This window comes from Colossoma macropomum, unplaced genomic scaffold, assembly GCF_904425465.1.
Source record: "Colossoma macropomum unplaced genomic scaffold, Colossoma_macropomum, whole genome shotgun sequence".
In the NCBI taxonomy this organism is placed as follows: domain Eukaryota; kingdom Metazoa; phylum Chordata; class Actinopteri; order Characiformes; family Serrasalmidae; genus Colossoma; species Colossoma macropomum.
In genome coordinates, this window is record NW_023494796.1 from 18,698,363 (window position 1) to 18,713,076 (window position 14,714).

The window sequence follows — 14,714 nt, forward strand, 5'->3', positions numbered from 1 at the left end:
GATCACTTCTCCATTCTGCTCCTGCCCACCTATAGGCAGAAGCTGAAAAGGGTACCGCCCACCATCAGAGAGATGTTCCTGGAGCGTCAAACAACAACATTGACGAATATGCAGACTCTGTTACCAGATTCATCAGAAAGTCCATAGAGGATGTTGTGCCCACAAAAACAGTCCACGTTTAACCCAATCAGAAGCCATGGCTCAACTGTTCGTGCAGCTCTGAATGCGTGTACCGCTGCTTTTAAATCAGGAAACACAGATGAGTATAAAAAAGCCAGCTATGCTCTCCGTAAGACCAGTAGAGCAGCCATAAGTGAGTAGAGGGCTAAAGGGGAATCACTCTATTGTCTCTATTGCAGTGAACAACATCTGTAAGCTACTATAGCAGACAACACTCTTTTTATTTATTTATTTCACACTCATTTTGCAGTTTTACAGAAAGCAAAACTGAGTATTTACAATGCCTACTTATACATTTATAAAAGAAAGGAAAAAAATAGATAAATACAACAATATATTCCTCATAGAGATGCAAACCATTCTATAAATCTTCATTTAATATTCTTGTTAAAAAGGTAATTGGTGACTTTCGGAACCTATTAGTTCTCATTTTTGGAATCTGTAGTTTATAACTGTCTCTGGTTTTCCAGTCTGATATCTGGCCTCTTGAAGGTGGTAGCCACTCTCTGAAAGAGGAATTGTGGATATTAAAGGCAAACCGTCTACACAATGTGTCTCTTCTCTCTTTAAGGGTTGGTAATGCGAGAGCTTGAAGACCTGCCGATGATAATTTGGCATGCACGTTTCTCAAAAGTCTCAATCTGGTTTGACGGATACTGTGTCAGGTTTCCATGCCATGCTTGGCAGGTGTACTCTAGTATGGGGTGAATATAACCTGTGTATATCAAAGTTAGGTCAGAGATTGCCACTCTTGTTTGTCACAGCCAAAGCTATCTCTTTTGCCCAGGGTCTGGACATTTATAAGTCTAATATAACTCTAATATTGTCTATACTATTGTCCTAATAATGATCTATAATCTAAAGTCTTCAATAAGAATTAAAAGAATCAAAGAATATCAATGAAAATGAATTCTTGTGGAAGGAAGGAAAAGGCCTTCGCTTTATTGTGCATCAAATGGCAAGATGGTTCCCGGTCAATCACAATGTGAATGTCATCTCAAAACATCCCTTTTTATTCCCATCTGGGGTGATGAGGTACTCTCCCCACCCCTTTTACACAATTTCATATCATTTTTGTCCCCATCATATCCAAACGTTACACCTTTTTGGTAACATTTCAAATCAAACTCATATGATGTCTTTTTTTTTAAAACCCACTCTGGTCTGACTCTTACAAGGCTGTTCCCTCCTTACAGGGCCTTCTTGCACAGCTCTCCATATACGTACAAAAGTTAACCTCAGGTATAACTTAAACTGTCATCTGGTACAACTCTCTTCTGTGAGGTCAGAAGTTCACCCCATCAGAGAGTCCAATGCATACAGTCCATAGTCTGCTCCCCTATATTACATTTTTAGGAAGGCTCCAAGCTCTCTAGTCAGCCAATGTTTTAATCAGTCTTTTCCATCAGGTTTTTCTTAATCTTCTCAAGAAAGGAAGTCTTACATTGTGACCTCTACACATCTGGATAAGGTTTGAATCGTCCACAAACTTCCAGCGATTTTCAAAATTGATGGCACTTTACAAGGGCTAGGAAGATAAGAGGCCTCAGTAATGTACCTCGTGCCACTCCCCCAGTAAGCTCTTGCCAATCAGAGTAGCAACTCTTTGCCGACGAGCAGACATAAAGCTACAGAGCCAAGGCATTAAAGCAGGCCTGACTCCTAACTCCACTTTATTAAAAGCTTTTGAAAAGTCAGTACTGATAAAAGTCCTAGTAGTCGATGGAATATCAGAGGCTTTATATAAGGTGTGAAGGATACTGACTAATGCATGAGTAGCGCTCAAGATTTGGGGTTATATCTTTTTTAACCCAGGTTGCAACAAACTCTTATTTTACTGAGCTGAGGAGTTAGTGATATTGGTCGCAGTTGATTTGCTGTTGAGGGTTAAGGTTTAGGAATCAGAATAATGTTTGCTTCTTTCCACTGTGAAGGCACAATCCATCAAGACACAATGAAGACACAATCCCACAATATCACATAAAGGATCACTGAGTTCATATGAAAAGTCCCTTAACACTCTCTGAGGTATTCCATCAGGACCAGGAGCTTTCTTAGTTTTAACTACTTTCAATTTGTCACACACCTCCCATGGATAGACCAAGGGAAAACTTTTTGGAGAAGGTAGAAAAGCAGGTAAAGCTGACACTTCTAATGAAGGCTGCGACTGGCTGATATGAGAGAAGGACTGATTAATAAAGTCAGCAATGGCTTTATTGTTGTCTGATTTACATGCCGGAATGTGAATCTTTACGGTTATTTTCTTCATCCCTGCCATAGACCGAATCTCATTATATTAATGTTTTGAGTTTTCATTCTTAACGTAGGAAACCTGTGTGGAGTAAAACCCCTTTTTTGCGTTACCGATGGCTCTCTAGACTTTATTTCGATAGAAGGCACTAGCTTTGGACACTGTGTCATGGGCCTCATAAATCTCTTTCAATGTGTGGTCACATAATCCACCTTCCAAATTGAACCATATTTCTAGGTCTCATCTGGTGTTATTTGATCTTGATACATTTGTCCATCTTGTCAATTTTTTTAGATGTCCATAGTACTGAATTATGGTCACTCGACCCCACTAGCGGTAGGACCCGGGGTGGTTTGTAATATGAGGCCAAGTCAGTAATTATGAGATCTAGTATTGCATCTCCCCTTGTGCTTTCCTTAACCACTTGGGATAGATCATTTCCTTTACACAGTGAATTGATGTCAAGTCTATTAAAGTCCCCTAGTAAAACAATGACAATATTTGGATACTCAGATCTAATGAAATCAGTTGTTTCTTAAAGTCTACTGGAACTTTTATGTCAGTAAACTGGCAAGAAGGTATACTCTCCTTGATATAAACAGAGACTCCTCTGCCACGTCTATCGATGGGCATTCTTGAGTATTGCATATATCCACCAATTTGGTGAAGGCCTTGCGGATGGTGTTTAGTAAACCAAGTTTCTGAAACTGCAGCAATATCAAGATTATTTATTTGTAAGATTATTTGTAGTTCAAGGTGTTGAACGTGCATGACTACAAATGTCAGAACTATCAGGAGAATTAAGCCTTTAGTGATTGGCACGAAAAGTCTTTTTTTTTCTTAGCTTGTCATGTTCTTGGATTTAGGTTAATAGCTGTCTGCTCAACTCCACGTTTACGCTGTTACTATTGACTCCATTGCAGTGACTAACCCCTGTAAGCTACTATAGGCTACAAAACGCTTGTCAACGGCAAAAGTATTTGCGTTTGGTCACAAAATGTACTTTTGCAGACTTTATCTACAATCAAGTGCAAGCCCACAAATTCTGCCGACCGATTTTTGACTCTATCGTGGGGCTCTGCGAGTCAGAAACGGCCAGACAGTTTCCCATGAATGCATCTCTCCAACAAAGATAAGAAGGTCCCACCGAGATTTGAACTCGGATCACTGGATTCAAAGTCCAGAGTGATGACCATTACACCATGGGGCCACAAGCTGCAGTATGGGTGAACTGTAGCGCTGATCCAGGCTGCCTTCTTTTAAAAACAAAAAGCCACATTACAAGGCAGAACTTCAAACTACACTGGAATTCATTGACCAAGGCTGAGCAGTCAAGGCGTAGTCTCTCAAAACGCAATGCGTCCAAAAGATGCTTCTTTGTGCCTGTCCAAGTGAGCTGACTGGGTTCCATGAACTTTGCTGAACTTTGCAACACAAACGAGTAATGCGTTATGGCACTCAATACACTGACAAGCAGGCTTTTTTCATCAATCCAACGATGACCTTGCTGAGAAATGTCGACATGAGGTAAACACACTATTGTGACATCAATCTTCCAGGCATAAATACATTCTATTATCAGTCGCATATGATTGACAGGGACTTCCATTGCATCATGTTGTTGAACGTGCATGACTGCAAAGGTCAGAACTATCAGGAGAATTAAGCCTTTAGTGATTGGCACGAAAAGTCTTTTTTTTTCTTAGCTTGTCATGTTCTTGGATTTAGGTTAATAGCTGTCTGCTCAACTCCACGTTTACGCTGTTACTATTGACTCCATTGCAGTGACTAACCCCTGTAAGCTACTATAGGCTACAAAACGCTTGTCAACGGCAAAAGTATTTGCGTTTGGTCACAAAATGTACTTTTGCAGACTTTATCTACAATCAAGTGCAAGCCCACAAACTCTGCCGACCGATTTTTGACTCTATCGTGGGGCTCTGCGAGTCAGAAACGGCCAGACAGTTTCCCATGAATGCATCTCTCCAACAAAGATAAGAAGGTCCCACCGAGATTTGAACTCGGATCACTGGATTCAAAGTCCAGAGTGATGACCATTACACCATGGGGCCACAAGCTGCAGTATGGGTGAACTGTAGCGCTGATCCAGGCTGCCTTCTTTTAAAAACAAAAAGCCACATTACAAGGCAGAACTTCAAACTACACTGGAATTCATTGACCAAGGCTGAGCAGTCAAGGCGTAGTCTCTCAAAACGCAATGCGTCCAAAAGATGCTTCTTTGTGCCTGTCCAAGTGAGCTGACTGGGTTCCATGAACTTTGCTGAACTTTGCAACACAAACGAGTAATGCGTTATGGCACTCAATACACTGACAAGCAGGCTTTTTTCATCAATCCAACGATGACCTTGCTGAGAAATGTCGACATGAGGTAAACACACTATTGTGACATCAATCTTCCAGGCATAAATACATTCTATTATCAGTCACATATGATTGACAGGGACTTCCATTGCATCATGTTGTTGAACGTGCATGACTGCAAAGGTCAGAACTATCAGGAGAATTAAGCCTTTAGTGATTGGCACGGAAAGTCTTTTTTTTTCTTAGCTTGTCATGTTCTTGGATTCAGGTTAATAGCTGTCTGCTCAACTCCACGTTTACGCTGTTACTATTGACTCCATTGCAGTGACCAACCCCTGTAAGCTACTATAGGCTACAAAACGCTTGTCAATGGCAAAAGTATTTGCGTTTGGTCACAAAATGTACTTTTGCAGACTTTATCTACAATCAAGTGCAAGCCCACAAATTCTGCCGACCGATTTTTGACTCTATCGTGGGGCTCTGCGAGTCAGAAACGGCCAGACAGTTTCCCATGAATGCATCTCTCCAACAAAGATAAGAAGGTCCCACCGAGATTTGAACTCGGATCGCTGGATTCAGAGTCCAGAGTGCTAACCATTACACCATGGAGCCCCAGAAAGCTGGCCACAGGGGTCGCTCTTCCGACGCCAGACTGTTCAATGTGCTTGTACTTGGTTTTGGGCAGATTGTAATTTTTGCCATTTTCTGATACTTATGCCATCATCCAACGCTCAATTCTTTTTAGCGATTTGAAGAACTGGTTATTCACAAAAATCTTTGATGCTAAACTTGGACAATTGCTTTTTTACAAAGTCTCACACTTCAGACACAGATTTAATGGGTGGGACTTTGCAAAAAGTCCAACGATGACCCTGCTGAGCAATGTCGACATGAGTTAAACACACTCTTGTGACATCATTGCTCCCTTCATGAACGCTTTCTCTCCGAGAAAGACACAACGAGATTTGAACTCGGATCGCTGGATTCAGAATCCATTAAGGCTGAATTAAGAGTCAATTAAGGCTTCAGTCATTGACCCCAAAAGTGCATTTTCTTTAGCTTTTGATGTTCTTCCAATCCCAAATCACTGCATGAAGTCGACATTTATGAACAACACAGTACAGGTCCCACCGAGACTTGAACTCGGATCGCTGGATTCAAAGTCCAGAGTGCTGACCATTACACCATGGGGCCACAAGTTGCAGTATGGGTGAACTGTAGCGCTGATCCAGGCTGCCTTCTTTTAAAAACAAAAAGCCACATTACAAGGCAGAACTTCAAACTACACTGGAATTCATTGACCAAGGCTGAGCAGTCAAGGCGTAGTCTCTCAAAACGCAATGCGTCCAAAAGATGCTTCTTTGTGCCTGTCCAAGTGAGCTGACTGGGTTCCATGAACTTTGCTGAACTTTCCAACACAAACGAGTAATGCGTTATGGCACTCAATACACTGACAAGCAGGCTTTTTTCATCAATCCAACGATGACCTTGCTGAGAAATGTCGACATGAGGTAAACACACTATTGTGACATCAATCTTCCAGGCATAAATACATTCTATTATCAGTCACATATGATTGACAGGGACTTCCATTGCATCATGTTGTTGAACGTGCATGACTGCAAAGGTCAGAACTATCAGGAGAATTAAGCCTTTAGTGATTGGCACGGAAAGTCTTTTTTTTTCTTAGCTTGTCATGTTCTTGGATTCAGGTTAATAGCTGTCTGCTCAACTCCACGTTTACGCTGTTACTATTGACTCCATTGCAGTGACCAACCCCTGTAAGCTACTATAGGCTACAAAACGCTTGTCAATGGCAAAAGTATTTGCGTTTGGTCACAAAATGTACTTTTGCAGACTTTATCTACAATCAAGTGCAAGCCCACAAATTCTGCCGACCGATTTTTGACTCTATCGTGGGGCTCTGCGAGTCAGAAACGGCCAGACAGTTTCCCATGAATGCATCTCTCCAACAAAGACAAGAAGGTCCCACCGAGATTTGAACTCGGATCGCTGGATTCAGAGTCCAGAGTGCTAACCATTACACCATGGAACCCCGGAAAGCTGGCCACAGGGGTCGCTCTTCCGACGCCAGACTGTACAATGTGCTTGTACTTGGTTTTGGGCAGATTGTGATTTTTGCCATTTTCTGATACTTATGCCATCATCCAACGCTCAATTCTTTTTAGCGATTTGAAGAACTGGTTATTCACAAAAATCTTTGATGCTAAACTTGGACAATTGCTTTTTTACAAAGTCTCACACTTCAGACACAGATTTAATGGGTGGGACTTTGCAAAAAGTCCAACGATGACCCTGGTGAGCAATGTCGACATGAGTTAAACACACTGTTGTGACATCATTGCTCCCTTCATGAACGCTTTCTCTCCGAGAAAGACACCAACGAGATTTGAACTCGAATCGCTGGATTCAGAATCCATTAAGGCTGAATTAAGAGTCAATTAAGGCTTCAGTCATTGACCCCAAAAGCGCATTTTCTTTAGCTTTTGATGTTCTTCCAATCCCAAATCACTGCATGAAGTCGACATTTATGAACAACACAGTACAGGTCCCACCGATACTTGAACTCGGATCGCTGGATTCAAAGTCCAGAGTGCTGACCATTACACCATGGGGCCACAAGCTGCAGGACGGGTGAACTGTAGCGCTGATCCAGGCTGCCTTCTTTTAAAAACAAAAAGCCACATTACAAGGCAGAACTTCAAACTACACTGGAATTCATTGACCAAGGCTGAGCAGTCAAGGCGTAGTCTCTCAAAACGCAATGCGTCCAAAAGATGCTTCTTTGTGCCTGTCCAAGTGAGCTGACTGGGTTCCATGAACTTTGCTGAACTTTGCAACACAAACGAGTAATGCGTTATGGCACTCAATACACTGACAAGCAGGCTTTTTTTTAAATCAATCCAACGATGACCTTGCTGAGAAATGTCGACATGAGGTAAACACACTATTGTGACATCAATCTTCCAGGCATAAATACATTCTATTATCAGTCACATATGATTGACAGGGACTTCCATTGCATCATGTTGTTGAACGTGCATGACTGCAAAGGTCAGAACTATCAGGAGAATTAAGCCTTTAGTGATTGGCACGAAAAGTCTTTTTTTTTCTTAGCTTGTCATGTTCTTGGATTTAGGTTAATAGCTGTCTGCTCAACTCCACGTTTACGCTGTTACTATTGACTCCATTGCAGTGACTAACCCCTGTAAGCTACTATAGGCTACAAAACGCTTGTCAACGGCAAAAGTATTTGCGTTTGGTCACAAAATGTACTTTTGCAGACTTTATCTACAATCAAGTGCAAGCCCACAAATTCTGCCGACCGATTTTTGACTCTATCGTGGGGCTCTGCGAGTCAGAAACGGCCAGACAGTTTCCCATGAATGCATCTCTCCAACAAAGACAAGAAGGTCCCACCGAGATTTGAACTCGGATCGCTGGATTCAGAGTCCAGAGTGCTAACCATTACACCATGGAACCCCGGAAAGCTGGCCACAGGGGTCGCTCTTCCGACGCCAGACTGTACAATGTGCTTGTACTTGGTTTTGGGCAGATTGTAATTTTTGCCATTTTCTGATACTTATGCCATCATCCAACGCTCAATTCTTTTTAGCGATTTGAAGAACTGGTTATTCACAAAAATCTTTGATGCTAAACTTGGACAATTGCTTTTTTACAAAGTCTCACACTTCAGACACAGATTTAATGGGTGGGACTTTGCAAAAAGTCCAACGATGACCCTGGTGAGCAATGTCGACATGAGTTAAACACACTGTTGTGACATCATTGCTCCCTTCATGAACGCTTTCTCTCCGAGAAAGACACCAACGAGATTTGAACTCGAATCGCTGGATTCAGAATCCATTAAGGCTGAATTAAGAGTCAATTAAGGCTTCAGTCATTGACCCCAAAAGCGCATTTTCTTTAGCTTTTGATGTTCTTCCAATCCCAAATCACTGCATGAAGTCGACATTTATGAACAACACAGTACAGGTCCCACCGATACTTGAACTCGGATCGCTGGATTCAAAGTCCAGAGTGCTGACCATTACACCATGGGGCCACAAGCTGCAGGACGGGTGAACTGTAGCGCTGATCCAGGCTGCCTTCTTTTAAAAACAAAAAGCCACATTACAAGGCAGAACTTCAAACTACACTGGAATTCATTGACCAAGGCTGAGCAGTCAAGGCGTAGTCTCTCAAAACGCAATGCGTCCAAAAGATGCTTCTTTGTGCCTGTCCAAGTGAGCTGACTGGGTTCCATGAACTTTGCTGAACTTTGCAACACAAACGAGTAATGCGTTATGGCACTCAATACACTGACAAGCAGGCTTTTTTTTAAATCAATCCAACGATGACCTTGCTGAGAAATGTCGACATGAGGTAAACACACTATTGTGACATCAATCTTCCAGGCATAAATACATTCTATTATCAGTCACATATGATTGACAGGGACTTCCATTGCATCATGTTGTTGAACGTGCATGACTGCAAAGGTCAGAACTATCAGGAGAATTAAGCCTTTAGTGATTGGCACGAAAAGTCTTTTTTTTTCTTAGCTTGTCATGTTCTTGGATTTAGGTTAATAGCTGTCTGCTCAGCTCCACGTTTACGCTGTTACTATTGACTCCATTGCAGTGACCAACCCCTGTAAGCTACTATAGGCTACAAAACGCTTGTCAACGGCAAAAGCATTTGCGTTTGGTCACAAAATGTACTTTTGCAGACTTTATCTACAATCAAGTGCAAGCCCACAAGGTCTGCCGACCGATTTTTGACTCTATCGTGGGGCTCTGCGAGTCAGAAACGGCCAGACAGTTTCCCATGAATGCATCTCTCCAACAAAGATAAGAAGGTCCCACCGAGATTTGAACTCGGATCGCTGGATTCAGAGTCCAGAGTGCTAACCGTTACACCATGGAACCCCGGCAAGCTGGCCACAGGGGTCGCTCTTCCGACGCCAGACTGTTCAACGTGCTTGCACTTGATTTTGGACAGATTGTGATTTTTGCCATTTTCTGATACTTATGCCATCATCCAACGCTCAAATCTTTTTATCGATTTGAAGAACTGGTTATTCATACAAATCTTTGATGCTAAACTTGGACAATTGCTTTTTTACAAAGTCTCACACTTCAGACACAGATTTAATGGGTGGGACTTTGCAAAAAGTCCAACGATGACCCTGCTGAGCAATGTCGACATGAGTTAAACACACTGTTGTGACATCATTGCTCCCTTCATGAACACTTTCTCTCCGAGAAAGACGAGAAGATGCCAACCAGATTTGAACTCGGATCGCTGGATTCAGAATCCATTAAGGCTGAATTAAGAGTCAATTAAGGCTTCAGTCATTGACCCCAAAAGTTCATTTTTCTTAGCTTTTTATGTTCTTCCATTTAGCTTAAAAGCTGTCTGCTCAGCTGCAGATTCAAACTCAGATCACTGGATTCAGAATCTAGAGTGCTAACCCTTACGTAACATAACACAAGCTTCTGTGACGTCTTACGACGAGTCATAAGGTGATTGAACTCTCAATCACATGACAGCGATTGTGGCTATTATTGCATCATTTCTGTGTCTGGTCGGATTAAGTTTTCTTGGTTTCAAAGTCAGGATTATATGAATTTAATTCCAATTTAGACTGTTTGCATAAACCACTTTGCTATTCAACTTGTCTTTTGCTTTGTCAATATAGTCACCATTGCTTTGAGTGATTCTTTAATGAGACCATCTCTGTGAGGTTCATGACACGCACGTTCAAGCAGAACGAGTCAAAAGGCTGCTTTTTTTCTCCACAATGGCTTAGAAGGCTGGCCTTAGGGTATCTGCTAGAAGCTCTGGTTTGGTCTATGATTTTCATACTTCACTGAGGACCTCTGCGCCTCGTAAATCCCAAAACACTGCATGAAGTCGACATTTATGAACAACACAGAACAGGTCCCGCCGAGACTTGAACTCGGATCGCTGGATTCAAAGTCCAGAGTGATGACGATTACACCATGGGGCCACAAGCTGCAGTACGGGTGAACTGTAGCGCTGATCCAGGCTGCCTTCTTTTAAAAACAAAAAGCCACATTACAAGGCAGAACTTCAAACTACACTGGAATTCATTGACCAAGGCTGAGCAGTCAAGGCGTAGTCTCTCAAAACGCAACGCGTCCAAAAGATGCTTCTTTGTGCCTGTCCAAGTGAGCTGACTGGGTTCCATGAACTTTGCTGAACTTTGCAACACAAACGAGTAATGCGTTATGGCACTCAATACACTGACAAGCAGGCTTTTTTTTAAATCAATCCAACGATGACCTTGCTGAGAAATGTCGACATGAGGTAAACACACTATTGTGACATCAATCTTCCAGGCATAAATACATTCTATTATCAGTCACATATGATTGACAGGGACTTCCATTGCATCATGTTGTTGAACGTGCATGACTGCAAAGGTCAGAACTATCAGGAGAATTAAGCCTTTAGTGATTGGCACGAAAAGTCTTTTTTTTTCTTAGCTTGTCATGTTCTTGGATTTAGGTTAATAGCTGTCTGCTCAGCTCCACGTTTACGCTGTTACTATTGACTCCATTGCAGTGACCAACCCCTGTAAGCTACTATAGGCTACAAAACGCTTGTCAACGGCAAAAGCATTTGCGTTTGGTCACAAAATGTACTTTTGCAGACTTTATCTACAATCAAGTGCAAGCCCACAAGGTCTGCCGACCGATTTTTGACTCTATCGTGGGGCTCTGCGAGTCAGAAACGGCCAGACAGTTTCCCATGAATGCATCTCCCCAACAAAGATAAGAAGGTCCCACCGAGAGTTGAACTCGGATCGCTGGATTCAGAGTCCAGAGTGCTAACCGTTACACCATGGAACCCCGGCAAGCTGGCCACAGGGGTCGCTCTTCCGACGCCAGACTGTTCAACGTGCTTGCACTTGATTTTGGACAGATTGTGATTTTTGCCATTTTCTGATACTTACGCCATCATCCAACGCTCAATTCTTTTTATCGATTTGAAGAACTGGTTATTCATACAAATCTTTGATGCTAAACTTGGACAATTGCTTTTTTACAAAGTCTCACACTTCAGACACAGATTTAATGGGTGGGACTTTGCAAAAAGTCCAACGATGACCCTGTAACAATCCCCTTGTAAATCTCAACCAAGAAAACAGTTACTGAAGTCCAAGGACTATACACCCCAAGTATAAGAGTAGAGGAGATTGCAAATAAGCCCAAACAGGAGAGACAAAAACCCGTTGAAGTTATATTGGAAAAATCAGTGGAACAAACACATACACATATACAACCCCTATATACACACAATAAGTGCCCAGTGTCCATCAACTCTGAAAGTCCAAAACTCAAAGTCACAAAAAATCCAAAATCCCACAAGTCCTTAGCAATGCATTGCAGTGAACGAAAAAAGAAAAAATCCAGGATAGACCTCACCGGTGGAGCAGGCCTGACATCCAGTTACATCCAAGACAGTTAGAGGAAATCCACCTTCTAGTTCCTCCATGCGCTTGTCTTGCCCTTTTAGATGGATCCTCGGCCGAGCTCACAGTTCCCAGGTTGAGTGGTAGGCTTTGGGTTGTACTGCTCCTCTCACCCCAAACACATCACCACCCTCACTTCCACATGGCCAAACTTTTTTCTCTCCTTCCTCTTCCTGGTTCCAGTCACCTGTCTCAGTGACTCCACCCCCCTTTTCCAGCAGAGCTCTTAAAGGGCCTACGCAACTCTTAGTTCAGTTTCAGTTAGGGCCCCTGTATAATACATGGCTAATACAGAATAAAAAAAACTCCATTCATTTAATACGGTAACCACACACAAAGAAGGTTTAACCTTGCAAGGATTTTAATTTAAACCATTTTAAGACTTCTCATGTGGCACTGTCACAGATCCCCCCCCCCAGCCGGAGGTACGAGGGACTCAACTCCAAAATAAGGCTTGAGATTTCCCACATGCACTGTGTCTACTCTGTCAGGGTTATTCTGCCATTGTAGCCTATAATTAACAGGACCTAGAATTTTCATCACCTTAGCTGGACCTGTCCACTTTGGTGCTAATTTGGATGAAAACCTATCAGAGGCTTTGGACTGTGGGTGTGCCCTAACCCAGACCAGATCTCCCACAAGAAATTGCGCTGGTCTCCTGTGGGCATTATAATATCTGGCTTGTCTTTGTCTGGCCACTCCCACTTTCTGCCTTACCTCCTGTGCCATCTGGTGTTGTTGTTCAAGTAGAGTATATGATTGCTGTTGAGGATGAGGTGCTGGTGTTTGATGAATTAGCCTTTCTAATGGGCCTTTCAGTTGCCTTCCCAGGGCCAATTCAGCCGGAGTTCGCCCTGTTGTTTCATGCTGGGTGCTGTTGATCGCAAACCGGAACTCTGACAACCACTTATCCCAGTCTTCATGGCGATTACCCACAAAGGAGGCCATCATAGTTTTTAGAGTGCGGTTAACCCGCTCTGTGAAGTTGGCCTGAGGATGGTAGCTGGTGGTCATCTTCTGTATTACTCCCCATTTCTTGCATACATCAGTGAGGAGCTGGCTGGTGAACTGGGGGCCCCGATCTGAGACAAGGTATTTTGGCACACCCCATCTGGTGAAGATCTCATCCCGCAGCAACTGACAAAGACGTGGGGTTTTACTGTCCCGTAGAGGGAATAACTCTATCCACTTGGTGTAATAGTCTACCACAACTAGCAGATAACTGTTTCCCTTCTTGCTTCGAGGAAAGGGCCCCATAAAATCCAGTCCCAGCATATATCCAGCTTCTTCCACTTCAGTTGTCTGTAAAAACCCAGCAGGTTTCTTGTTGTCCGGCTTGTACTGCTGGCAAATCGCACACAGTCTCACATGTTGCCACACATCTTTTCGGGCTGTGGGCCACCAGGCCACCTCTAAAATCCGCAACAGAGTCTTAAGTCTGCCCAAGTGACCCCCTAGTGGATTGTCATGAAAATAGTGGAGAAAAGCGGTGGTCATCTCCTTGGGCATTACCAGTTGATACTTCCAGCCTGCTCCTTTAATGGGAATTGTCCTGTAAAGGACATCTTGAAGTATCTCCCAACCAATGCGCTCTGTCTGCTTGCTGATGTCGGCCTCTTTGGCCCGCATCTCTCTGACTTCTTGATCTTGTTTTTGAGCATGTGCGACCTCAGCCAGAGAAGTGGGCAAATCAGAGGTGTAGGCAGTTGGGGGTGTAGACACATAAGGGGCCATCACTGGTGATTGGTCAGGCTCCACTGCCCGCGAGAGCGCATCTGGCACGACGTTCATGCAGCCTTTACGATAGTAAACATCAAAGTTAAATTGTTGCAGCCTCAGAGTCCAGCGGGTAAGCCTGGAGCTGGTCTTTGGACAATTGAATGCCCAGGCCAGAGCACTATGGTCCGTGAAAACCATGAACTTGTCTCCCTCCAGGTAATGGCGCCATTTCTCTATGGCCCAAACCACTGCTAGGCACTCCTTCTCCGATGTAGAGTAGTTCTGTTCTGCCCCACGGAGCGCTCTGGAGGCATATGCAATCACTGTCTCCCCCTCTGCAGTCTCCTGGGTCAGAATTGCTCCTAGCCCTACATTACTGGCATCAGTATGTACCTGGAAGGGCCGAGATAGATCAGGCTGGGCCAGAACAGGAGGTGTTTTCAAAGTAGGGTTATGGTGGTCCTTCCTAATTTTGAAGAACACACTGAGGGCCAGGTTTGAAACAGCACCTGCATCTCTGGTGGATGAGATTTCAACAGAGCTTCATGGGCTTCATGGGTTCCAGACGCAACAGTGACCTTCACACTGAAGGAGAGAGGAGGAGCCATAGCCACATACAAATTCACGGCCTTTCTTGATTCCGCTGATAGTGACCATGTGGCACTGTCACAACCCTGCTGAGCAATGTTGACATGAGTTAAACACACTGTTGTGACA

At 43.3% G+C, this 14,714-nt stretch overlaps 10 non-coding genes across 10 annotated transcripts; all 10 read right to left on the bottom strand.

The window, feature by feature from the left end:
- Positions 1-3,569: 3,569 nt before the first annotated feature.
- trnaq-uug lies at positions 3,570-3,641 on the bottom strand. The gene has a single exon. It is a non-coding gene; the product is annotated as a tRNA-Gln (tRNA).
- A 790-nt stretch (positions 3,642-4,431) lies between these two features.
- On the bottom strand, positions 4,432-4,503 carry trnaq-uug. Its single transcript has one exon. It is a non-coding gene; the product is annotated as a tRNA-Gln (tRNA).
- Positions 4,504-5,293: 790 nt separating this feature from the next.
- Positions 5,294-5,365, bottom strand: trnaq-cug. Its single transcript has one exon. It is a non-coding gene; the product is annotated as a tRNA-Gln (tRNA).
- Positions 5,366-5,875: 510 nt separating this feature from the next.
- trnaq-uug lies at positions 5,876-5,947 on the bottom strand. Its single transcript has one exon. It is a non-coding gene; the product is annotated as a tRNA-Gln (tRNA).
- Positions 5,948-6,737: 790 nt separating this feature from the next.
- On the bottom strand, positions 6,738-6,809 carry trnaq-cug. Its single transcript has one exon. It is a non-coding gene; the product is annotated as a tRNA-Gln (tRNA).
- Positions 6,810-7,320: 511 nt separating this feature from the next.
- Positions 7,321-7,392, bottom strand: trnaq-uug. Its single transcript has one exon. It is a non-coding gene; the product is annotated as a tRNA-Gln (tRNA).
- A 793-nt stretch (positions 7,393-8,185) lies between these two features.
- On the bottom strand, positions 8,186-8,257 carry trnaq-cug. The gene has a single exon. It is a non-coding gene; the product is annotated as a tRNA-Gln (tRNA).
- Positions 8,258-8,768: 511 nt separating this feature from the next.
- trnaq-uug lies at positions 8,769-8,840 on the bottom strand. The gene has a single exon. It is a non-coding gene; the product is annotated as a tRNA-Gln (tRNA).
- A 793-nt stretch (positions 8,841-9,633) lies between these two features.
- On the bottom strand, positions 9,634-9,705 carry trnaq-cug. The gene has a single exon. It is a non-coding gene; the product is annotated as a tRNA-Gln (tRNA).
- Positions 9,706-11,583: 1,878 nt separating this feature from the next.
- On the bottom strand, positions 11,584-11,655 carry trnaq-cug. The gene has a single exon. It is a non-coding gene; the product is annotated as a tRNA-Gln (tRNA).
- Positions 11,656-14,714: the final 3,059 nt, after the last annotated feature.